Source organism: Mustela erminea, chromosome 11, assembly GCF_009829155.1.
Source record: "Mustela erminea isolate mMusErm1 chromosome 11, mMusErm1.Pri, whole genome shotgun sequence".
Lineage (NCBI taxonomy): Eukaryota > Metazoa > Chordata > Mammalia > Carnivora > Mustelidae > Mustela > Mustela erminea.
The window spans coordinates 105836448-105863382 of record NC_045624.1 but is presented as its reverse complement, the minus strand read 5'-3'; the positions used below and the strand labels follow the sequence as shown (position 1 = coordinate 105863382).

At 43.0% G+C, this 26935-nt stretch overlaps 1 protein-coding gene and 1 long non-coding RNA gene across 3 annotated transcripts in view; both read left to right on the top strand.

The window, feature by feature from the left end:
* The window catches only part of POU6F2 (POU class 6 homeobox 2), a 370943-nt gene that overhangs the window by 274511 nt on the left and 69497 nt on the right, over positions 1-26935 (top strand). The window lies entirely within an intron of this gene.
* Positions 1607-8098, top strand: LOC116569585. The gene is made up of 2 exons (XR_004277087.1): positions 1607-2727; positions 3460-8098. It is a non-coding gene; the product is annotated as an uncharacterized LOC116569585 (long non-coding RNA).

Here is a 26935-nt window from a genome sequence, read left to right as displayed (position 1 = left end):
ATGGGAAGGAAGAAAATAATACTGGTGGAGGTTGTTGTGTAGAGTATGGATAAAAGTTTGGCCCTGAGCTGATAAGTATTGAAGCTGGGTGATGGGTCCATGGGAGTTCATGATAACATTGTGTCTTCTTTTACATGTGTTTAAAATTTTCCATAGGAAAAAATAAAGAAATAAGTTTAAATGACTTGGGGATTCTTTAATAATATAGATTCTCTTCACTCCACCCAACAACTACAAGATCAGAATCTCTGGGGTGAAGCCAGTGATTTTGATGATCAAAGAAGTTGAAGAACTCTTGCGCTATGGAACTATAAACAGTTTCATAGATCAGGATAGGTTGGCCAAGGCTCAGGGCAATATACAGATGAAAAATGGTTGATGGGTTGAAACACAGCATCTTAAGAAACAGGTTTTTTCAAGTGAAAGATTAAAAAAGTGAAGATGGTTATTAATATCTGATGAAATATAAGAATAGGAAGGGTACTAGGAAACTAAAAATAGAAAAGATCTTCCAATTCTCAAAAAGAAAAAGAAAATGGGAGGGCTTCTTCTTCAGTGAGGTAGATTGAATATGTACATTTATTTCTACACATCTTCTGGGAGCTGCACTAAAACAATACTCAAGGAAAAATTTTTTTTAATCATATAAGTCCAAAAGGACAAAGAGAAGTGTAGAAAAGACAACAGTGGGCAAGTAATGTCAACCAAATTCTGGAGAAGCAGGTGGAGGAGAAAACCAAGCTGAGAAAGCTAAACACCAAGGGTCTGAAAGGGACACAGCAAGAAGCAAGGCAACACTTGGGGGTTGCAGACACCAGGTGCCATGGAAGATGGGGATGGCAGGCCATGTTGCTGAAAACAAGGACATAAGTTAATGACTGCATAATGAACAGTTAGACCCTCAGCTGCTGCCCCAATCCAAGCAGGCAGGCAACAATCCTTCTAGCAACTTTATGTGTGAGAAAATGAAACAAGAGACCCTCTAGACTGGAGATATAGGTCTGTCTGGCTGCATACTAGAGAGAGCTCCTTACTGCTGACCAGGGCATCAAAGGGGAAGTCTATAACCTGAATGATAAAACCTGGCCTCCCTGGGTCACTTACATGGTAAGGCATACAGATGCTCGAGTATGCAGGCATCTCACTGCCTTCCCACCTCAACCACCCCAGGTAATTGGTGGATTCTTCTCTGGAGGAACCTGACCACTAATCAGAGAGAGAAAAGACTCAGTTATCAATATTTTCCATCTCCAACATCACCAGGTCCCTGCTATATTTTTATATGTGAAAAGACAACAAAGAATGACTAAATATTTGAGAAATGCCTTTATCTGAAATCAGAAACAAAAACAAATGGGAGGAGACATTTGTTGGAAATAGAAGCAATAGAGGAAGGAAAACAATTCAATAAAAATGTTAAAACTATTATCCTATAGAATATCCATAGAGATCATGTATCCACAAAACATGTAATAGGTGCAGTACACACGGAACACTTAAAAAATAATTCAGGAGATAGATAATAGTTAAAATAATTATAACAGAAATAAAAATTCAGTAGAAGGTTTAGAAAATAAATAAAATCTGTCAGAATGTAGAACAAAAAGATAAAAAAGAGAATAAATTAGTAAAACAAGGAGAAAATGGCAAATCAATCCAGGAGATCTAACTTCTGACTAACAGAATTACAGAATCCAAAGCAGGGAGGCGACAGAGAGAGAGAAAATTATCAGAGAAATAATCCAAGAAAACTTCCCAGACTTGAAGGATATTACCTCATTGAAAGTCTCACTGAGTAAATAATCAAATGAATGAAAACAAAACAAAACAAAACACCTGAAATGTATCATTGCGAATATTTTCTGGGGGAGAATAGATAAAATGCAAGGAATCAAGAATCAGAATAACACTGGGTTTCCATAGCAATTATTGAAGCTAGAAGACAATGAAGCTGGAAGAATTTTCCTCAAAACTTTGAGGGAAAAAAGTTTTTAGCTTGTATTTAATATACTGCTGAGCAATCAATCAAATATAAGAGTAAACTAACAATCCAGGTGTAGAGTCTCTGGAAAATTTGTCTCAAGTTGATCTGTCATGCATTCATCATCAACTTTACTGAAAGCATTCCACCAAGACAAGAGAGTAAGCCAAAGGACAGAAAGATTGGAGCTTTACCATCAAAAAAGCCAAGAAGGAACCCCCAGGCTGATAGTTACACAGCAGGCTTAGAAAGCAACCAGTTTCCACTGGGGCAGAACATTGAGGACTCTAGAAATGTTGTCCCTGGAGAAGAGACAGGAGAGGGGGAGGGAAGGGAGCAGATGAGAAACCAAGAGAACACCTGGTATGGTTAACCTAAAGGAAAGCAGTGTTCATCATTCTTGAGATGAGTTTGGGAAGAATTATGAATAGAAAGAAAGAAAACTAAGCAAATAGAAATGCAATGACTAACTTTGATAAGAGCAAAAATTTTTACAAGGAAGGAGGTGTACTAAAAGAGTCAGAGGTAAATAGAACTTTTGTAGTCCCCTTTGTGACAAAGTCACAAGACTTTGTCCCGTTCACTGCTACAATCCAGCAAGAGTCAAGTGCTCACACTGGTAGACCTAGGACTATAGGGGCAATCTCTAGAAAACAGAGCTTCCTAGGAGATATACACACAGAGGGGTGTGCTGTTGGGAAAGCCAGCGAGATGTCCCTCTCAGAGAAGGGGTAGCCACTTCAGAGGTTTCTGATTAAATCAGAAACTCTGTTGTCAGAACAAAGGGACGCAGGAGGAGGGGAAATAGGGAGTGGGTGCGTCAGTGTTCAATTCTCACCTTCCACACTAGAAGCCAATCGCTAGTGCCCCAAACTGGCAAATCAAGAAAAACAATTTAAGCTATTATTAGAAATAGGGAGGCAAATCCCAAAAGGAACATTTAAAAGATTTTGGAGAACATGGGGAATTTGGCTTTAGGAGTAACGAGTTACACAAGTTCAGTATATTTCAGTGTTCGACTTTCTACACCAAGACCCTGCGTGTTTATCAATCCCTCTGCCTGGACACTTTCCCCCAAGATATCCAGCTTGTTCCCTCACTTTCTTCAGGTCTTGCCTTACATTTTGCCTCATCAGGGAGTCCTTCCCACATGATCTTACATAAAATTGCACACAAGGCACCTCTGCTCCTTCATCCTTCTTCAGAGGTCTTATTGCTACCTGACACGCTATATGTTTATTTGATGACTTGCTTGTCTTTTTTCTTCTTCTGACTAGAATGGAAATTTCATAATCACAAGACTTTGTCCCGTTCACTGCTACAATCCAGCAAGAGTCAAGTGCTCACACTGGTAGACCTAGGACTATAGGGGCAATCTCTAGAAAACAGAGCTTCCTAGGAGATATACATACAGAGGGGTGTGCTGTTGGGAAAGCCAGCGAGATGTCCCTCTCAGAGAAGGGGTAGCCACTTCAGAGGTTCTCTTGTAGAGACATTGGACCAGAGGAGCCTGATGATCCCGTCCAGTTCTCAGATCCTATGGTCAGTCCTGAGGACAGAACAAAAGAGAATGTTGTACTTCTCCATAAAAGCAGGGTATGAGAGGATGATGCTTTTATCACCAGCTGGACTAAACTTTGCAATGCGTAATGGAGGAAAGTTAAAATATCTTCCTGGCAATGCTTTGAACTCAATTTCAAGTATTGAACCTGGCTCAAGTCTTACTGCATGGGTTTGGCTTAATTCATCCGTGAGTCTTACTTGCCTCTGTATCCTGCAAGCCTCACTTGGAACCTAGAACCCAGGGCATCTTTAAGGTGACCAGCTGAATGCCATGAAGTTCTGAGATTAGTTTTCTCCTGGAGAGGACTCTCATAAGGAAATGCGTGTCATTTTTTCCAGGTTTAGTATGAGAGGAGAGAGAAGAAAACTAAAGCAAATGTCCAGAAGTGTGTCAGGCAGTATATTAAGGATTTCCCTTGTTTGGTTTTAGAAAGGGAGGCACCATTTCATTACTCTGGCTTCTCATTGGCCCCATGTATTACACATGGTGTGTAAAGAGAAACGCCATGTAACTCAACAAAATACTCCAATATTTTTAAGGATTCTGTGGATTTCTTATAGAAAACCTTAAATTATAAAAGTTTATAGTTTGCAGATTTTCCAACTCAAACTATAAACAGCCTTTGTGTTAAAATATTTTTTATATGAAACATATGCTCTCAGCCCTAATTGGCACAAATAGGAAAATTGATATATTCAGGTCTTCAGTGCTTAAATTATCACATTCCTAGACCAGAGAGACAGAGAGGGAGAAATTGGGGGGGGGGGGGGGAACTGGAGGAATGAAATCTTGTTTTATCTTTTGGATACCTGGCGTTTTCTGTAACAGCCCATCAGGGTGCTGTGTCAAAGACACTGATGAGAGGTTTCCCAAAGTTAATTTTTCTCATAATACAATAACCAAATTTGTTTTAACACTTGAAAAGGCCCATCCATACTAAAAAGAATCAGTTGCTTAATCCTAAAATTAAAGGTTATTGCATGCAAGAGAAAATAATTACATGCTCAAAGTATGGAAAAAAGAAAACTTTTTTTAATATGTAGGTATTTGTATAATTAAAGACTAATCAAGCATGAAGGGCTGCTGACTAAACCAGAAAATGAGATTGTTGGCAAGCAATATTGTAATGTAAATGCCATTTTTGTTTAACTACTAAGAAGCTGGAGAAATGATATCCTGAACAGATTAAAAGCAAACAGCATTGATAATAAATATTTATCAGATTTCAAATGCAACACAGAGGATTTTTATATTTCATGTGCAAGATTGGCTTGCGGGGATGTTTCCAGGTACTTTTCAAGGGAGTAGTTAATGTCCTTATTTAGAATTGCATTTCCCGATAGGATCTTCGTTGTCTGTGAGAGGACCTGTGAAGTAGGAGCCAAGGCCAAGTGTCCCTCAGTGCCATTGTTTACCAATTAAGATTTTGTTGATTAGTATTAGTTACTGAGTATCAGCCAAAGACTTTCTCATGAATACCCTGAGTGTATTCTTAGAGATGAGTTACAAGCAAGGCACAGATGTGAACGAAACAGAAACGATTTCTGTAAACTCCAGGTACCTAATCTTTGAAGTCACATAGAAACGTTCGGAGACTTCCTACAACTGTGAAATGTTACATGGCACGCTCATTTGTCACGAGGATTAAATAAACAAAGGTGCTAAAGTGCCTTTCAGGAAGTAGAACGCAGTAGTCACTCAGCGCATCTGAGTTTGGCTCCCTCCCTCCCTTCTTCTCTGCTGACTGGTTCAACCGAACCACCCCACCCGTCTGTTCTCACCAAGACAGTGTTGCCTTTGGAGATGCTTCCAAGACCTCTGATTCTTCCTTCTGAGTGTGCACTGAGAGCCTGACCAAATCCGAGCCCCCAGCACTCCTGAGATGCAAGAGTACTCTAGAAGGTGGGGAGTAGAGGTTTTTCTCTCAGCCTGAAGGAACCCAGAAACACAACAGGAAAGAGCATACCACAAAGAGACCAAAGATCCTAATCTAATGAGGCCCTCACTGGAAAACTTCCTTTCCCTTTGTATGTGGTGATTTCCCTGTATTCGACTGGGCTCAGCCAGATTTGTCTCATAAATCAAGACTTGCTGCAAAATGTAGGTGGATCTCTGAAAAGCCGACTTGCTGACCTTCTGATAAAAATATGAATTAATTAATCAAAAGCAGCTTTTAAAACCCAAGTGTTGTGCACAGCAAGTAGGCTGTTTTCCTTCTACCACAAAGCATAATTATAGATAAGTTTTCAGGAGAAGAGGCAAGACTGTCATTTTTTTACCTTCAAAAACAGTAGAAAATTCACTTTTTGGTTTCTAAATTAGAATCTGTCACTTTGACTGCCTCTGTTTCTTTTGGGTGTACTGCACACGGTATGTGATCCAGAAAGTTGAAAGCTTGAAGACCTACTAAAATGCAGTGGGGGGTTTTCAGAAAAAGATTACTGAGTGACAATATGATAGCCTTCAGGCTTGCTGCTAGAAATTTTTATTTAACTTATTTTCTCCCTAATGTGGTAGTAACATATACCTATTTTCTGAAGATTGCAGAACACATCATCAAATGACAGTTCAAAAAAACATTTTAAAGTTTATTTTCTCCCTTTTTATGTAACTTAGTTGAGAGCCAGGAAACAGCACTAAAAGATGTGTTTCTCTCACCATGTTGCCCTGCTCACACAGTTTGAAAGGGTCACCATGAAATTGCCAGTTCTTGAGTCTGAAGAAAGAACATCCACAAATGTTTGAGCTCTGGTTTTAGAGAGGACCTGAGGTTATTTGTAGAAATGAGTGGGTCAGGCAATGGGGAAAAGCCCATAGAAAGTGTCTCTGTCACACAGAGACAGCACTTCCTTCTCCGACTGCCGGGGGACAAAGTCCTGAGCCATGCAGGACAGTTCTCCACTCCCTCTGGGTACCATCCCCCGGTGGCAGTGTCTGAGAACGTGTTCGTTCACTCAGCCTCCATCTCTATAGCAGTCTTTGCCTCCCTTGTCTGCAAATATGAGTTCCTGTTTTGGAGAGTCCAAACAAAATTATAATCTAGTCTTCGATGGCTCAAAAAATACCCTCCACTAAAAATATATCTTGAAGCTTCCACTCCTGCCCAAAACTCAGAGAACGTGCATTTAGTCAATGCCGTTTTATTTCCTATTGAAATCTATCAACTTCCAGGAAAAAAAGGAAGAGGGGAGAGGAGGAAATGAAAATGTTTATTGCAACACATATAAGGGTTGAGTAGCCCAGGAAAGAACCTCCCAGGTTTGACTTGGGAGGTCTCTCCTTTCTGGGCATGTCTGCTTAGAAGGATAGCAAATCCAGAAGGATTCGTGGGGTACCGAGATTCACAGAGTATTCTGGGATTCTGTGGCAAGCTAACCCAGACCTTTACATCTGGGGAACTTTTTTCAGATTCCATATTAGATTTCTCATGCCATTCAAATCCTTCAAGTCATGCATTCATTTATTCAACAATGATGCCTTGAGCCTCTACAGATGTTGGGAGAGAACCTGCCAACATATGGAGAGAATGGGCTCCAGGGGAGAGACCAGGACAGAGCCCTGAGCTAGGAGGGTGCTGGGCTGATTCCAGAAAGAGCAGAAAGGGCAACAAGACTACAGTCTTGAGTGAGGGTGGTAGTAGCAGCAGATGGGGCCATAAAGGAAGCAGGGACCAAATGATCTTGGAGCCTGGATGCCACTGTTAGGATGTCAGCAATTACCTTGAATGAATCAGGAAGCCCTGCAGACCCACTGAGGGGAAGAGACTGTAGGGGCTCAAAAGCAAAAATGGGGAGTCCAGTTAGGAGGCCACCGCACTGATTTCAACAGGGTGACAAGATCTTGTACCAAGTTGGATGAGGTAGAGATGGTATAAATTAATCAACCTGCATGTAGTCTGAAGACGAACTGACAGGATTCATTAAAGGACTGGCTTTGATATGTAAGAAAAGGACAGGAGGTCAAGGTTGTCTCCAATGACTTTGGTCTATGCAACGGGAGGCATGGAACTTCCACATGGGGAAGCTGATGGGATGAAGAGGTTTGGGGACATGTTCGGTTTTGGCATGTCAGTCTTGGGCAGGTTATGTTCAAGAGCTGCTAAATGTCTCGGAGGAAAGGTTGAGAAAACAGGTGGATCTCAAGTTCTAGAGAAAGGCCCATGTTGGAGATAAATTTGGGAGTTCATTGGTGTTCCCCTGGTATTTAAAGCCATAACCCTGAACCAGATAACCCAAATGGTGGGCCCAGATAGAAAAGAGGTTCAAGCATTTCTGAAGCACTTAATGTGAAAAATTCCTATAAAAGAAAAAAAAAAATCAGCCAAGGAGACTGAGATGAGGTCAAGGAGGAGGGAAGGGAGAAGCACCCAGAAGCTGAAGTAAATCTATACTTCCAGGAAGGAGTGATCAACAGTGCCAACTAGTTTTGACAGATCAAGTAAGAGGGGAGCTGAGAATAAACATTGGAGCTAGCATGTGGATGGAAGCAGTGCCCTTGACAAGAGCTTCTGAGGGGCGGTGGTAAGGGGTTGCAGGATTAAAGTGGATACCAATAAAAAAAAAAAAAGGACAAAAAGAGAAGAATTGGCGGCATTGAGAATGGACAACTCTTTCAGGCACCTTCTTCCAAAAGGAAGCAACTGGTGCACTAGCTGGAGGGGGTGGTCAAGATGGATCTGTTTTTTTAAGATGGAAATTGAAACATCTTGCTTACAGGCAGATGGTAGTGATCCAATAGAGAGGGACATTTGATGAAACAAATCAGGGGTGTTCTGGAAGCGGGGGAGGCATGGGATCTCTTGCACATAGAACATCAGGGGTTGGCTATTCATCACCCCCAAAGAAATAACTGTCCTCTTGATAGCTGAGTTTTCCCAGAAGAGCTAAGGGTCTAAACCTTTTAGTGCCAGAACTATAAAACTTGGAAAATGTAAATCACTTAAAAGCATTTCACTCCCATCCCCTGCCTTCTTAAACAAAGTATCATTGTAATAAAAATCTTCTATTTGTATCATGCCTCGTGGTTTACAAAGTACTTTCACAAACATTATCTCCTATTATCTACCAACATCCCAGCAAAGTGGGCATTTCACAGATTTGACAGATTGGTGAGATGGACAGTCGCAGGGGTGTGATTTGCCAGGTGTGGATTGAAAGGGAGCATAACTGCGACTCCCTGATGATGTTGGATCATTATTGTCAATATAAATTATATATGTTCTGGGAAAGCAAGACTCTTGTGCACTGTAAGACAACATCATGAAGGATCAAACTGGGTGGACAGACAGCAAGGGCTGTCAGAGACCAAGAAAGGAGCCAGCTGAAGAGGGGAATGTCTGAGAGGACTTTCTGGAGGTGGTGGAACTTGAGCAGGGCTCCAAAGTTTAGTAGATTTTAGAAGGGCAGGAAAATCCAGAGGAAGACATAGTAAGTAAACATGCTCCTGAATGTTTGCATAGTAGTTTATTCATTGAGATGGTCTCTACTTTGTGGCAGATAGGCACCACCACGTTGGTCAGTTGTGCCCTCTGTACTTGACTGGGCCATGGTGCCCAGATAATGTGCTCAAACATTATTGTGTGTGTTTCCATGAGAGTGTTTTTGGAAGGAATATACAGTTAAATCAGTAGGTTTTTAGTGAAGCAGAGTTCCTTCCATGCTGTGGGTGGGCCACATCCAGTCAGTTGAAGGCCTGAAGAGAACAAAGGACTGACCTCCCCTGAGCAAGAGGGAATTCTGCAGCAGATTCCAACTTGAACTTCAACATCAGCTTCTCCCTGGGTCTCCATCTTGCCAGCCCACCCTGCAGATTTTGGACTCATCATCCTCTATATTTGCATGCACCAATTCTGTAAAACCTATCTGTTTATCTATCTCTGTCTCTACATAGATAGATAGATAGATATAGATATATAGGGATACACACACACACACACACACACACACACACACACACACACACACATTCTATTGGTTCTGTTTTTCTGGAGAATCTGACCAATCCTGTCCCTTTCTCATGGATTATATGAAGACAGAAGGGGTACAGTTCTTCTCCAGACCTGTGGGAGAATGGAGGAAGTCTTTCCCATCAAGTCAGCAGGATCACAGACATTGCTGTATTTATTGGGGCAAAAGAATCCAAAGTCTGGCGAGTGATTCTCAGAGTGCATTCTGGGAGTAACCCAGTCTGGAGTGTTAGAAGCCCCATCTTTCACCCCTTGCTCCTCTGCAGTGGGTCTGTTATCTCTTTCCCCTGCAGTTACCCTCTGTCGTTTGACTCCACTGATAATTCCTCCAAGCACTCAAGCTAGGTGGATGATTGGCCAAACTAACCAGCTAGTTCAGGTTCAACCATGGGCTCATTGTTCTAGTGCAGGAGTTGGCAAACATTTTATGTAAAGGGATAAGTAGCAAATGCTTTAGGCTTTGTGTGTTGAGGAAAAATTGGAGATACTTTTATGTGCTTATATTATAATAAGGGTAAACAGATTTCCACAGATTTCTTATTGGTGAAATCCAAGATATAATAACAGTAACTGAGTAGAATTTTTTAATACAGGCTCCGAACGAGAACAGAATTCTGGTATTTTTCTGAGGGAGGTGTATTAGCTAGCGCTCTCCAGAGAAACAGACCAATAGGGCTGTATTTTCATATATATATGTATATATGACTTATCCCAGGAAATTACTTCATGTGATCATGGAAGCTGGCAAATCCAAATTTGCAGAGCTGATGTCCCAGCAGGAGTCCAAAGGGCAACAGGCAAGAGAATTCCCTCTTACCCAGAGGACATTTAGCTCTTGGTCTAGTCAGGCCTTCAACGAATTGGGAAAGGCCCACCCACATTGAGAAGAGAAGTCTGCTTGATTCAAAGCCCACTTATGTAAATGTAAATCATCTAAAAACACCCTCACAGAACTATCCAGAATAAGTATGACCAACTATCTGAGGCACCTTGTGGCCTAGACAAGTTGACACATAAATTTAGCCATCACAGGGGGATAATGTTTCATTAACTGGAGGGCAAAATTAGTGCTCCTCCTCACCAAGGCAATGGTAAGTGTTCGTCTGTAAAAACCATTCTTGGATTGTGGACTAAATTCAGTCTATGAGCAACAGTTTGCCAATAATGGCTATCGAATAATATTTTAATAATAATAATGACAGCACCCCACCCCACCAAACAAGGAAGGTAGTGAGAGAGGAGGCTGAAACCTGACAGTCTGTGCTGGGATCCTGACTTCTCACTGTGAGCTCAGGATCTTAGGCACGTTCCTTAACCCCTCTGTGCTTCCGGTTTTCTGCTTTCATAGATGCAAATAAAAGTATCCACCTCATTGGCTTCCTGTGGACATGAAAGGAGTTAGTTGTCTGTAAAGTCCTTAGAAGAACTTTGCCTGATACAGAGTGAGCACTGCTCAAGTGCTAGATGTGAAGCTGATGGTGGCCAGGATCATGGAAGAAGGAAGACCATGAAGAAGATGGCCAGTGAGTCCTCATGATGCCAGGGCCCTGAGTAGTTTCCACAGGCTTGGAGTGCTGCTCAAAAACTGGTTGCCTTCTGAGACTGGCCAGCCTGCCAAACGTTGCCAAATGCAGGACTTCCACTGGAATTCCAAGCACCGAGAGTCACGGTCTTGTGTTACAGTTCACTCAGCAAGATTATGAGTGTTTCTTTTGCTCTGGAGACCCTACGATCTGGAGGACTGTGAGCTGGGAGAGATGTGGGGCAAGGGAAGGAGAAAGTTGGCGCTTGAGCTCAGAGGTGATTCAGAACCCAGCACACAGGAGATGAAGTCCTGCCTATCTAGTAGTCTTAGCTAACTGTGAGTTTACTGGAGAAGTAATAATTTTACAAAGGGGGGGAATTGTGTCCTTATTGAATAAAGAATAAGTTCCAGATTTACATTCATTGATTTCCTATCCAGTTTCTATCTATGTTCATCAGGTTGAATTTCTCCTTAGTCTCCAAAAATGAAGCCATGGGGGAAATAGATGTATCTATGCGCCTGAGCCCCTATAATGCCACGACTTTGAAATGCAGCCAACTTTTTCTAGATCTTAACCCTTAATCGTGCTCATTCTGAAGAGATTTTTAAAAAGAGATAGAATAGATTCTGAAAAACAAAAGATCTAGGCTTATTGCTTTGATGAAGATTTGCCACCCATGACCCTTTAAATATTGAACTTGGACTATAAAAATATCACTTGTTATTGATCACATGGTTATTAAAGCCAGTCAAATGCTGAATTTATATGTCAAACACTTGTAATATTTCCTGTAAATATTAGGGCAAAGGGAAACGATGATAATGCCACCGTGAAGAGTCACATCAGATTTGTTCAACTTTACATAACTGAGAAATAATAAAAGTGTCATCAAGAACTTCATTATATATGCCAAGCACTTGTCAAAACCTGCTGCACATCATTTATGCATGTGTACGTGCTGGTGGATGAGCCCAGAAAGTGTGCACACGCATGTCCTCTAGAGGAGAATGGATAGGGGAGCCATCTGTTTGCCTGTCCACCTACGCCAGGCCCATGCCTCTCAGCGTCTGATAGCTGCTAGGAATTTGCAACAGGCCCTGCACACAGACACGTGTGGGTTCGCTTTCCTTGCACTCCAATGTGCTATGGGAGGCTGACCACCTCTCTGGGTCTGGAGGAGAGCCTTAGAACTCAAGTCAACGAATAATACTAATCACGGGCTTGGAGCTGATCCTTAAATCCCCTCTGATTCTCGAAGTTCTGCCTCATTCTATTCAAGAATGCTTCTGGGGAGAGATCAGCCATCATGATCCTGAGATCTCTTGTGTTTTCCCAAGACAACTTTCTATATAAGCAAATGTTTTCACGCGGGTGACAGGAAGGAACCATTAGTCAACCACGGGGGTCTTCCCTGGGAGCTTTCGATTGGAGGCCCAGGGCAGGCCCATGAACGGAGCAGTGTGTAGGCATTTCTAATGGCATTTTTGATGTACATGCACGAAATTGATGTCAGACAGATCATTGTAAAGTCCCAAACAGTGGAATATTGAGGACATTTTCAGGTGGCAGTCAGATTCTGGCTGGGTGAGCCCAGTATATTTTCTCATGTCACAGTTGATTAGGTTCACAGGGAAGTGGAAAGAGTAAAAAATTCTCTTATTACTACAGCAATGCCGTCTCAGCCTCTTTTCCCTTTGAATGCAACATTAGTTTTTGTCCAGAAGTCTAACTGCTTTCTACAGTTTGGGGAATTGTAAAGCAGAAACAATTTTCCCAGCCAGGCTGACCTTCACAGTAATGAGAAATGACTGGAATTTCTCTCTATTCCTCTAACATTTGGGGAGGTTTCGGAAGGGGTGGGGGAAAGAATATGCTTGTTTTACCTGATATTATGTTGTGGGCGTCCGTTTGGTACTTTGAGCCTAATTTTTTTCCATTCAGGGGATTACATGGGCTGTTGCTCCACATGACCCCACAGCCAGACCACAAGTGTATTGAGAAACGACAGTAATGCACTTCAAACCTTTTGTCATCACAACAGAGATGGTACTCTGTTTCGGCCATTAAATGAATAAATATGTTTCTCCTGGGGATGGCTATTTTCATTTACTCTCCAGGTCTTACTCAGGTGATGAGCACAAGGGCTGGCAAATTCAACCTTCATTTGGGCCGTGTCCCCCGAGTCTCTGGTGCCCTTGGAGTCCCCCCCAGCTCTCACCGCTGCCCTTGTCCTTTACCAGGATGTGAGAATCATTGAGCTCTTTGGTTAGGGCTGATGCTTCCTCCTTGATTTAAAAAAAATAAATAAAAAATCTAATTTTCCCACTTAGCTGAGGAAATAGAAGGGAAGGCAGAAGGTACAACTGAACACCGCCTCCTACCCGCCGTCCCCCCACAACACAGGAGAAGTGATTAGCCCTAAAGGAGAACCAGTCCCAAAAGACACACCCTGAGCAGTCCTTTGTCTAAGCCTTCGGATCAGCATTCCTGGTCCCTGCTACACTTTGGCAGAGTCGTTCACTGGGAGGGAGGTTGTCCTGTGGCTCCAGGCCCTCCCCCTCAAACTATCCTTGACCCCTCTCAGGAAGGCCGGAGATACCGTCATTCAGATCCTACTGCCGCTCACTAGCTGTGTCACCCTGGGCAAACTCCTTGAACACTCTGAACCTGTTTCCTCATCTGTAAAATGGAACTATCATAGTAGCTACCTGTCCAGGCTTTTCTGTTGGAAGGGAAAAAGAAACAACTTGGAAAAAAAAAAAAGAAAGGAAGAAAGAAACAACTTGGCATGACTGCTGTGTGCCCTCCATAAACTGCAGCTGGTATTATGGTGAACTCAAAAAGATTTGCAAGTATATCACAAATTGGGGATTAATTTGCCTTATGGAATCAGTTGAGACTCCACTGTCAAGCTGTTCAGTGGCAGGTGCTCCCGGATACGTGCCTCAGGAGGCCATCAAAGAGATTCATGGTTTGAACCTGACCCTTGCTTTTTTTCTGGACTGCAGGACTGCTTGAACCTTGCATGAGCTCTAACAGCAAGGGCTCAAAGTCTGAGTCAAAGCAAATGAACAAACTAAGTGCTGGCGGAGCAGCTGACGGGGTGCGGGGGGCACAGGATGGGGAGCAAAGGCTGGAGCATCTGGGCCAGCGAGCTGTGAGTGACAGAGGCTGCCTGGTCTTGGGGTGTCCACATGAGCCTTGAAAGCGTCTTGAGCTTTCTGCTGGAGGGGACTTGGTGTCTCCTGGATCCTGCACCTGAATGCCCCCTCTCAGCCACGCTCATTCCACAGATTAGGAAAACTAAGGCCCAGAGCATTTAAGAAACAAACCTAAGGGCCACATGTGCCCAGTAAGTAAATAATGTCTAAGGACTCTTCCACTTCTGAGTTTATGATCCAGTTGACTATTTGCTGTTTAAAATAACCGCAATCTCTTATCTGTGGTCTCCAGCGTCTAGCCTAGATGCATGCAACTCAAATGGACATCGAAAACATAATGCCAGATATTTTGCATAACCAGTTTGTCCACTGATAGATGTGTGTGCACATAGCCCATCTGCTGACGTGAGCTTGCTGGCCCCTCACCACTACTCTACCTCCCATAAGGATGAGAACATGCTGGGTGTCTGGCGGGTGGGGTGGGGGGGTCAGTTCGTTAAGCATCTGCCTTCGGCTCAGGTCACAATCCTGGGGTCCTGGGATCGAGTCCTGTATCGGGCTCCCTGCTCAGCGGAAGTCTGCTTCTCCCCCTTCCTCTGCTGTGCCCCCTGCTTGTACTCTCTCTCTTTCTCAAATAAATACATAAAATCTTTTTTTAAAAAATGATGAGATCATGTTTCGAGAGAGTCTCTGTCCCAGGAAACTGTGCAAGTCAAGGCACGGTTTTATGGGTGCAGAATTGTGTTCTCTTTCTCAAAATCATTCTCTTTTCTCTGTCCCCATTGCCGCCATCCCAGGTTTCCCTGACTCCATGCTTCCCTGAGGCCCCTCCCAACCCATTGTACAGACCAAGACAAACTTCTGAAACATGAGCAATGACCTACTCCTGTCGGAGGCGTGACGTGCCATGGAACATGGTGTGGCCTGGTATGGAGAAGCAGATGGCAGAGTGCAAGCAGGGGCTACCTCTGCCACTCAGTCTGGGTCCTGTAAATCTGCTATCATCCCTGAGCCTCAGTTTCTCCTTCTGACAAATGAGCCTATCAATAGCTCATATGAAAGACCCCATCGTTCTCCAGCATTGTGACATTTATCCAAGAAAATGTGGGGTGTCCCCCCTGTAACTGGGTCATTCAAACAGTGGCAGAAACTCTTCGTGTTCTAGGAGGACCCATGTGAGATCCTTATTAGATGATTTCTGATCATTTGAATGACAAAGCCATTCTTGACTATTAATGTGAGCGCAGAAATGTCTGACGTTCATTTTGTGACCCAATTATATGGTTATTCAAGATTTTCTCCTGTGGGGAAGATTAGTTAGACATAGAAAAGTCTACAGGCAGAACAACGAGATGATCTTATAATCCTCCAAACGAGAAGATATGGGGACCTGAATGAGACCACCATGGGTAGAAAGGAAGCAGAGAAGTGGATGGAGCTTCAAAATCTAAATGATAAGATTTAGTCGTTGACTGGAGCTGAGAAGTGGAGAGAGAGAGGAACTGGGGAGGAATGACCCAGGATTGAGGAGATGGGGTTCAGGGGAGGAAATTGAGTTCCACCTTGAACAAGCAGAGTTTTAGGGGCTGTTCTCCCTTCCATGGAAATAAGACAGCAGACATTTGAGATTTCTCTGGAAGCAGGCCAAGCTGGAGCCAAAATCGTAGATTTTGATATAGAATTATGGGGACTAAAATCTCTCCTGGGGCGCGCACGGCCTTTGCTACTCTGCCTGTCCTCCAACAACCACTGCCTTGCGTGTATATTCTTGGCTTTATAGCTCCTATTGTATTTTGGAGTCCATTTAGCCACTCAGCTCCCACCTTCCCCTTCTGTCCCTAAACGACCACCCTCTGTACCTGTCACCCACTTCCAGCCAGCCTCAGCTCAGCTCCTTTCCTCAAGTTCCAACCCTCCTGACATAGCAGTCAAGGAACATATGTTCATAGTTTATTGTCTTTCTTTTGCATGACCCACCACTCAATGCTCTTCAGGAAAAATTCTACCCAAGATCTCCAGTCCCCCAGTGGAGCCAGATAGCTCACAAGCTCCGCTGCTTCCCACCATGGTTATTATTGTTCTCCATTAAAAAAAAAAAAATTCTTTTAAACAAAAAGAAATCCAGGGCCAGTTTGCGTCCTGGTTCTACCAAGCTGCCTCCCCTCCATATCAACCATCACCAGCTCCCTTGGTTTTCAGAGAGAACTGTTCACTTGGGTCAATGTGTGCGAGGATATTCCTTCTCAAAATGAAAGCCCTTGTCATTTTGAGGTAAAATGCCCTTCCAGACAGAGCTGTATGACTTTCTGAAAGAGGGCATTTACTGAACCTCAAATAGATGAATCGTTTTCTTTCAAGCAGGGAAATGTATTTTACTCTTCTGCTTCACTGGGATTGAGCCCATTCATTTTACTTTTTTATGCTCTCCTGTTTTATTTAGAAATGATCTATTCATCCCAACCCAATTGAAGAAATATAGATAACAGGGAAAAAATTGTCATATTATTCACATGAGGAGTATAGATGTTCCCACTGAATATGTTCACAGCTCCATTTAATTTGGGTTGTATCAACCTGGCCTACAAAATTCACTTTTATTTGTGACACTCGAAGAAGGCAGCTAATCCCCGGAGTGAGTGAGACCCAGATTCTAATTGCAGCTGCTGCCATGACCCTTGGACAAGTTATTGAGCTTCAAGGATAATAGAATCTATTTTTCCAGATATTGAGGGATTCAATGAAATGTTAAGCATCTGACACATACGATGTGATGTGGTAAATATTATCACATGTAAAAAGTCATATTTTGCACAGATCTTTTTTGCATCTCCAGAACCGTCCATGTACATATGCTGCTCTGCACATGTGATGGAGAGGACACCATTTCACACCTTTGTTCTCAATTTCAGCACAGGACTGTATTGCAAATTGCAGGAGATGTTTAGACTATCATAAAATAAGAACATTGTCAGGGTGACAGTGCTCAATGCAAAAAAAAAAAAATCGCTTCATTATACATCGAGTTCTTTTTTACGTCACTCTATTTTATCATGGTATGAGCTACCTTCTTGTGTGATCACTCTCTGTACAGAGGCAAAGTCCTGAAAAGTTACCAAGGCACAGCCTCCTGCCCTTTTGCTCCTGGAAGTTCTCCCTTTTGGGGCCCCCTTTGCTGGGATATTTAATAAATGTCTTTGGAAAGACAGATTTCACAACAGACTCCAAGCTTCTGTTTCTGAGCACCACGTCTACCAGAAATTCTGCTCATACTACCCAGACCACTGGTTTCATCAGGGGTCTCTGTTAGAAATGCCACACAACACTTGAGGGGTGGGTAGGCTTGCTCCTCTTCAGTTACCCCTCCCCCAGATGAGATAGAGGCTTACCCATGAGCCCATATAGCATGTATGTCATGGAGCCCAGATACAATCAGCATTCCCACCTCTTGCGTCTTCCCATTTTTACATCATTGGTGGGTTCTTCCTCCTCCCCAGACACAGAAGTTTCACCTTAAGCCAGCTCTCACCAACTCATCCAAAGCTCTCCCAGGAGAAGCCCAGGAAGGTCTTTCATTATGGGTTGTAACAGACTGATCTGTACGTATTCAGTGTTTCCTTCTCAGGATATTTACAGATGGGTGGGGCGGGGGGAACCATGCCCCTGTTCCAATTTAAACAGAAAAGTGACCTAATTATGAAATGGAGTCTCATTATCAGTTGATTAGATTCCTGATTTCCACTTCTTAACCCAGCCTGGGTCTTTCGTAAAGTTAGACAAACTCTTTCTTAGAACCTGTTTATATCTTTAGAAATCTCTCGAGCTAACAGCTATGCCATTCCAGATGGAGTGTAAGAAAAACAAATTTTTCAGGGTAACACCTCTTTTATTGGAAATTCCTCCATCCATCAGCTTGACTCTTTGAAACAGTTGAGAACCAAGAGACAAGCAGAAAATAATAATAATAATATAAAAATTGTGAGCCCTTTGTCAGAATAGCCATGCACGTCCTTTAGAGGAGAGAAAAGACACATCGCTTCTTGGCCTTTTGGCTAAGATCAAGTGGAGAGAGAAGACACTTAAGCTCTCATCCAGAACCAGCCAAATGGACTATCTGGTTCCCAAAGCCATAGCAGATTATAAAACAACATATGAGAAGGGGTAGAGTCGGGGCACCTGGGTGGCTCAGTTGGTTAGGCATCTGCCTTCGGTTCAGGTCATGATCTCAGAGTCCCAGGACTGAGCCTTGCATCGGCCTCTCTGCTTGGTACAGAGTCTGCTTCTCCCTTCTCCCTCTGCCTTTGTTCCTCCCCACTGTTCGTTCTTTCTTTCTCTCATATAAATAAATAAAAGCTTTAAAAGAAGGAGAAGAAAGGGTAGACTTGCTTTTAGAAACAGACCCAGTGATAGCTGAGAAAAATAGCACTATTGGGACAGGAAGATCTAGAAACATACAACTCAGAAAGAACAGCCCTTTGGGCCTGTGTAGGATGGAAGCAAAGGGAGCAAATGCACATGAGCCAAGACGGCAATGCCAGCTCAGTGTCCCCGGTCTGGGACAGCAGGGGGAACCAAGTCCAGAGAGGAGACGCAGGGGAGGCAAGTAACTGGAACAGACCCCAGCTACAGACCCCAGGCAGAGGACACAGAGCACTGCACCCAGGAACTCCCCAGACACAGAGACAAACAGGCCCTACAGGACTAAGAAACAAAAGTTCAGGACAGAGTTGTGCTCCCTTGGGAGGCGTGGAAGGCAGAGCAGCGCCCAGCCTAGAAGAAGAACACCTAGCAGGTCTCAGGGGAGAACTGAAGCCAGAGAGAATGCATCAAGGACCCTGTTAGCAGAGCTTGCAGTCAGCCACAAAATTGGAGCGGCTCGAAGGATACAGTTGTCCTTCAAGGGTGGAGTTCCCCAAACTGAAATTCTTAAGCTCCTACAGAGGAGGGGACCTGGGACAAACAACCTAGCAGGGCCTACGACACTAATTGATTTTCAGAATGATGACCTAGAGTCATCAGAAAAAAGGAACGCCATTAAGCTTAGCGAGGCACAAAAATTTACTGGTATGACAAAATATGGATCACATATAATGCAGTTAAAAAAAGTGAAGAAAAGATTGCCTTGCCCCCCGCCAAGAAGAACCCATATTATGCTCCTATTACTGTTAAAATGTGCATCACCAGAGAGACTTATGGGACAGGCTTCCAAATGTTGGCATTGTTATCTCTGAGATTGGGGTAGTTGTAATTTATGTCTTGTTTGCTTGTCTCTATTTCACAATATTCCATGACAAACAGGTGCCTAGAGTATACAAAAAGTGATAAAGGGTAAAAAGAAGGTAGAGACATTGGCAATGCATTTTTTAATATTTCCATGTACAAGATTAAAACAGTATTTAAAAAATCCTCAGTCTAAACTCCTGGTGATCTGCGGTAATTCACGCCTCTAGGAACCCCAGACAGCTAAGATTTTCTTCTATCTGTGAAATGAGAACCTCAGTCTACACCACCGCCAACAGAATCTTCCCGTGCCACCATCTCCTGCAACATTGTATCTTATTCTTACAAGGAAGATGTTATATTTCCTTTGAGCAAAGACCTCTAATTTGTTAAATCCACCCATGCAAACTCTTTTAGCATCAAGATCTATTTCTTTGACATCTTTCCTTTCTACCAGCAGAGTATTAAAATCAGCATGGAGTCCATATAAGTCATTCAGAGGTGTTTATCCTTTGACCAAACCCTAGAAGGGTTACGAGGTGTCCTCAGTCACAAAACACACCAGTGATTACGGTGCTAGAACCCAAGCCCCTGAAGGCCGATTGCATTTCTACCTGCCAAAGCCGCAGGGATTCCCAACCATGGTGGGAAAGCTGCACGAGTTTTAAGTAGTCGGGGCTTTCTGCACCTGTAAGCCCCTGCGAGATCTCCCTGAGTTTCGATTTCTTCATTTGTCAGTTGCACACCTCCCAGCATCCCTGTTGTATGAGATCCCACTCAAATGCATGTTCAGTGTTTCTCTCACCTGTTTCTGCAAGAGCCACACATTTCATTCTATCACCTTCTCCTTAGATGCTTAATTTGAATGTAATCAACGCCCCCCCCATAGGGGTCTTGACATATGCGGTAAATCACAAACCATTGAAACACAAGGAACTCAAAGATTTCAATAACTGAAAGCACTGTCCGGATTAGAGGTCAGGGACTAGGGGATCAATCCACAGTAGCCCCAGTGGTTCTTGTTTGTTCCACTGACATCTGGAAAGAGGGATTTCTGTGGTTGTGCCGCATAAATTGGTAAAGACTCCATCCCTAGAAATTCTTGCAGTTGGTTCATGAGAGTTGGTCTCAGGGGAGAACTGAAGCCAGAGAGAATGCATCAAGGACCCTATTAGCAGAGCTTGCAGTCAGCCACAAAATTGGAGCGGCTCGAAGGATACAGTTGTCCTTCAAGGGTGGAGTTCCCCAAACCGCTCTGGAGCTTGGGCTAGCCACCACAGCCGGGATGCTTCCTTTCTTGCAAATAGCAACGACAGATCACTATGGTGAAAACCTTATCAAGTTCTTAAAAGTTTTAACAAAGCATGCTGCAGCCCAGAACAGGCTCACACTCATGGCTGAGGCTGAAGTCTGTGGGAATGGAAGTCATTAGGAGTCTGCAGGCGTCTTTTTGTGATTCTTTACCAAGGTAAAAAATTTTGCCTGGACACCTAGGTGGCTCAGTTGGTTAAGTGTCTGATTCTTGATTTCAGCTCAGGTCATGACCTCACGGTCATGAGATCAAGCCCTGCGTTCGGTTGTGCCCTGAGTGTGCGGCCTGCTTGAAATTCTCTCTCTTTGTGAAAAAAATTTTTAAAATTTAAAATTTAATTTTCTTAAAAAATTGCCATATGGGGGCGCCTGGGTGGCTCAGTGGGTTTAGCCTCTGCCTTCGGCTCGGGTCGTGGTCTCAGGGTCCTGGGATCGAGCCCCACATGGGGCTCTCTGCTCAACAGGGAGCCTGCTTCCCCCCTCTCTCTCTGCCTGCCTCTCTGCCTACTTGTGATCTCTCTCTCTCTCTGTCAAATAAATAAATAAAATATATTTTTTTTAATTGCCATATGTACTGGCTATAAATTGAAATAACTAATATCCCAATAATTATGCATGTTTTCAAGCATAGGGCTTGTAAACAGCCTTGCTTGTTTCTGCCTCTGGACCTTTGCACTTGCTGTCCCTCATATGCACAGTTCTATGTCCAGACATTTACATGGCTAGCTTCTCTCTTTCTAAATTCTCACTTCAAATCCCACCTTCTCACAAAAATCTTTCCCAGCTTCCCTATCGAAAGCAGGTGTTCCCTCTTCCCACCATCAGTCCCTCTAACACCTTTTCCTGTTCTGATTTCTCCTTTGCACTTTCCACTGCCTACTGTGATCTCGCCTGTTGCTTACCCATTTAAGCCTGTCTTCACTCAACTAGACTGGAGGCACTTTGTCCCCCACATTGATCTTGCCCTTTATTCCAACCGAATTACCTAGAAAATGCCAGGCACTCAGTAAACACATGCTGAATGGATGGTTCCACTTACTTCCCCTTTGTTTCAGCATTTATGTTTCTGCTGTGTGGGCCAAATTTAGGCAAGATCCCCACCATATCTTAGCTATGCCCCTGTAAATATCAGATGGGAGCAAATTATATTGGGACGAGGTGACTCAGAACACATTTAGAAGCTCTGCATTTTGTAACAAATGCTTATAAGTGGAGGGATGAATTTCATCAGGTAGTACTAGCCACATGTTTTGAAGGCCATGTTGCTATTTGCATATATGTAATTTATACCTGCCTGCTTCCAAAAGTGATCTGAGAGGATGTAGGATCGAAAACATACAATCTCAGAAGTAGAGTCAATAAAACAAACACCCAAATCCATGCAGTATAAAAAGAACATAAGACACTCAGTGCCAAGGCGGATAGCATTTCTACAGTTGCTCATTAAACTTAACCCAGGACCTTCTCAGGGCAAAGATGTAGAAGGAAACAATGGTTTCTGTAAATCTTAAATCCTTACAGGAGGAAGAGCTGAGTGTGTCACAAATGACCCTCCTCTTTTTCGTATATTCATTCAGCAAACACACATTGCTTTCCTGACAAGCCTATGTGCTCCGTGCCGGAAGTACAGGGAGGAGATAAGAGGAGAAAGACATGTCTCTACCCTTGCATTGCTCTGCTCATGGTCCTGGGGGAATGGGAGGGGATCAGACCAGGCTATAGTTAATTATGACTATAATTAATTATAATAAGATAAATATTCTATTAGAGTCATATACAAAGTGCAATGGGAGTAACGGGTAGGTAGCAATTCATTCAGCCTGGGGATACACATTGGAGGGGGGATCGTGTCGGCTTCGGGCTGGGAAGAAGCTCGCCAGTGATAGGGAAGTATTCCAGTCAGAGGCCCGAAGATGTGAGAGCGTGCTGGGGTCTCCTGGAGCAACGAGTTAGTCAGAGTGGCGAAGGGGTGTTGAAGACCTGTCACCCTGGCTGCTTGGGAATGCTCTTGTCACACAGGCTTCAGCTCCCAACAGCCCCTCTGGCATGGCCTCAGTTGCAGAGAAACCTCCTCATCCAAAGCCTTGCCCAAGGCCCTTCCAGGATGGTCCACATCCAGGGACCTATCCATGTGGGAGTTCAAAGGTTCAACTCTGGCCTCTCTTATGGACACTTCTAGCTCCAAAGCTTCCTCATGGGGTTGGCAGTGACATCAGGCCGGTGTCCCAGCTGGATGTCTCCTCACTCCTGCTTCTACCCTGCCCTCCCTCAGAGGTCAGCCCCAAAGGCAGACAGTCCTTGTCCTTGACCAGCAGTCTCAAAGTTGGCTTCCTGTCCAACCCACCTGTGACTCAGTCAAGGTGATAGGCTGCTGGAGCCTTGTTTAGAACCCAGACAACAGGACTCCAGAGCTCAACTATTTTAGTCTAGCCCTCTGATACCTGATGCAGAATGGAGATGAAGTCAGAATTATCAGTTTGGGCCAGGCTTTGAATGCCCTTTTGTGTCATCCCAAAGAGGTGAGATGTTATTCAAAGTCCAGAGGGGAACCAGCAAGGATTTTAAATGGGAGGGTGATATCAGCAAATGTTTAAGATGGTTTCTATGGCAAAATCACAGAGCCTGGACAATAAGGGAAAGGTCACCTTATCTCCATAATGGCTGTCGATGAGTCTCGCCTTCTTTACAATCCCTTCTTTAACTTTCTGAAAAAAATGCAAAAAAAACCAGACATAAATTGGATTAGTGGAAGGATACACAGGAGCACACTTACCCCGTGCATAATCCTCAGGTAGATGGTTGACTTCCAGTTTATCTTCAACACAAAAAGGTCTTTGAAGTCATGGCCCACAGGGCAGTTAGGAGATGATTGGAAGAGTCATTGCTGGGCTCCCCCTGCTTCTCCCCTTTTATTGGGCTCATGACATCAGTCTTGAAAGTGGAGTAAAAACAGTCTAAGCTTGAGCACGGACTGTTCAGAGGAGATGTAGGTCAACTGGGAGCACACGCTTCCTGGGACCAGTTGTACCAAAAGGCCCTTTTGAGCCCACATGGAGCACCTGCTGCTGGGGGAATGGGAAGCCATTGGACCCAAGTCATCCTCCAGGAAGCACCCAGGAGACAGCACTGCTCTTCTCTCCACGCTGGGTTGTCTCCATGAGAAGGCACTCGCAATCCTGACGTTATTGTCCATCTTCCCAACTTTGAACATATGTCACAATGGCAGAACCCAGAGAAACGTGGCTTGCATTTCACAGTTTATGTAGCTGAGAGTAGGTACTGCCTACAATTCCATTTTGGCTCCAACAAATCCATTATTATTCCCCTTTAAAGAATAGGGGATTGCATTGGAATGCCGGCCCTCAGTTGTTATGCTGGGGGCGTATTTTGTATCCAGAGGAACCTCCACAATGTTGAAGGTTTCCTGCCTCCAAACAACAGAACTGATGATCCAGGCCCAGTTACTTAGCTTTGTCCTTTGGGATAAAAAATAATTTCTGACCAAAGCAGTTGTCTTTGATACAGTGGTTCTTAACCTGCTGTCTTGATAGTGGAGAATCATGCTTTAATCAAACATTAATAAGGTCCTTTGAATGTCAGACACTGAGCTACCTGTAGAAGTCACAGAATGGACGCAGAATTCAGCTACTGCCCTCAATGTGCATGTCTGACGTGGCCGTCTGATTGCTGATGCTGCTTCTAGTCCACTGGCCTCCTGTCTCAAAAGTAACCATCCCAACTGTCTAAAAATCACTTCGTATTGTTTACTCAGAACATGAAGATAAAGGGACCCTCCCCAAAGCAGTTATTTCTAGGAAATCATAATCTCTCTCTTTATGGCCCCTCCATCGAGGAGCAAAATACATGTTTCTCCAGCCTTTATATGGAAGGGAATGAAGAGGTATTTGGCCGAAAGCAAGAACTGACCCCACAACCGCTTTCTGGGTGAGGGTTTTCCCTGCCTTGTGCAGCGCTCATGTGGAGAACTGAACCACCCCGGGCAGGACCAGAGGGGGCAACTCCACCATTCCTCCCAACCAATAAGAATCACCTCCTTGCTTCTATTATTTGAATGTCCTGTTAGTATCCTTGTTTGATTGCCAAAATGATTTTTTAAACCAAGAAAAGTTGGCTGTGGAAGGCCCTCTTAATGGTGAATTGAATTCCCTGATCTTCTTCTTCCAAGAAAAACAAAAACAAGAAAGTGGGGGCAAAGACCTGATTTTTCTGCCAAGTCCATATTCTATCTCTTCAGTTAAATTAATGGCTGGTACATTAACCCCCTTTTATATTCAAAATCATTTTTTCTTGAAATAACCTATTTTATAATGTATTCCGTGATTGCTATTTGAATACTAGGTGACAAAGTTCACAGAAGGGAAGTGCATTAGAAAATTATAGGATTGTTTCAAAAATTTTCTGAAATGGAATGCAATTTTCAGGACATTTCCTGGGTTTACTTACCATAGTTTTACTGTTTTACTTTGGGCAATTTGTAGACATCTATAGCCATCAGTTTACTGACTCCCCCCCTACCCCTCCCTGTGAAGATGTTTGCTGCAGAAAACTGTGTCCATGGTGGTCCTAGCGGGAGTAACAATGGCTATGGGAAGGAAAACTAGTGTTACTTGTTTTCAAATATAGAAATATAGAAGTCCCTGTATCCTGTTACTTTTCTAAACACTCAAGAGATAATTAGGAGAAAAGACAGTAATACATGATTCTCTTGTGTTTTGAATAAGTTTATTTCCCAGAGCAATAAATCCACATGCTTTGGTTTTATTCTGACATGCTTCAAAATAACCTTGACAATGACAAAGCTCTCAAACAAGATGGGTGGGGAGCCTAGGTGTCTCAGTCAGTTGAGCCACCAACTCTTGATTCTGGCTCAAGTCATCGATCTCAGGGTTGTAAGATCAAGCCTCGAGTTTGGCTCTGCTCTCAGCATGGAATCTATTTGAGATTCTCTCTCTTTCTTTCCACCCCTCTATTCCCTCTCTAAAATATTAATAAAATACAAAATGGAGTTATTTTAGAACCAGGCTTTTTAATTGTGATATTTCATTATAATTTACAATGATTATATTTTGTATTAAGGAAACTTTATTTTTTCAGGACTTTGGATATAGCCAAACCAATACCTTTGAGTAACTCACCTTTTTTGTAATTGTAAGATAAAGCAACCCATCCAGAGATGGAAATATATTTAGCTGCCAAGGTTTCAAAAAAAAAAAAAAAATGCTATGGTGACAGAAAATAAGGAAAATGAAAACCAAATGTGAATTGGTGAATTTGCTTCTTATTGCCCCAAAATATTTTTTTCTTAACTATATAATGTCCTGGATATATGAAAATATATTTTTCTTGGTTTCGTTACCATGGATGTTTTAAAAACAAAACAAAAGCTTTCCTGGTTACTTCCCCACTCTGCTTAGCAATTATCTTTAGGGCACACACAATAGAAAATAACAAAATAAAAATAATAATATAATAATAATAAATAATAAATAAAATGATAATAAAAATAATTTTAAAAATAAAAATAATAATAATAAAAGGACACCTGGGTGGCTCAGTTGGTTAAGCATCTGTCTCCAGCTCAGCTCATGATTCCAGAATCCTGGAATCGAGTCCCACATCACCAGTCTCAGCAGGGAGTCTCCTTCTCCCTCGGCCTGCCACTCCCCCTGCTTGTGTTCTCTCTCTCTCTGACAAATAAATTTTAAAAACTTAAAAAAAAAAAAAGACTAGAGTATTTATTTTCAAGCCAGAATTAGGCAAGTGAGGCAAGTTCAAAATGCGTAGCCTTCAAAATAGACACACATGGACACACACAGTGCTGTGTACGAGGATAGCCCTCCCTTCACGTGGGTTTCTTCTCTAACACAAGGGCTTGGTTTCTCCTGCACTCCAGTCCATCCTGACCTCAGCAGGTCACATCTTGGGCCACAGCAGGTGTTAATAGTGAGGACACCATCATGGTCACTTAACAGTGATACTTTCGCCCTAATGGTAATTTGAAAGTATTATCATCCTGCTCACTTAATGGTAACACATATGTGTTTGTGAATTCTCAAAGTGTGCGCGATCTCCAGGATTCTTTTTCAATCCATGAATTTTATCTTAACCAGTCTGCATGAACATTTGCAAAAGTACCAGAGGGAATTTTGTTCAGACTTAGATGGTTTGTGGAGCATCTGGGTTTGGAAT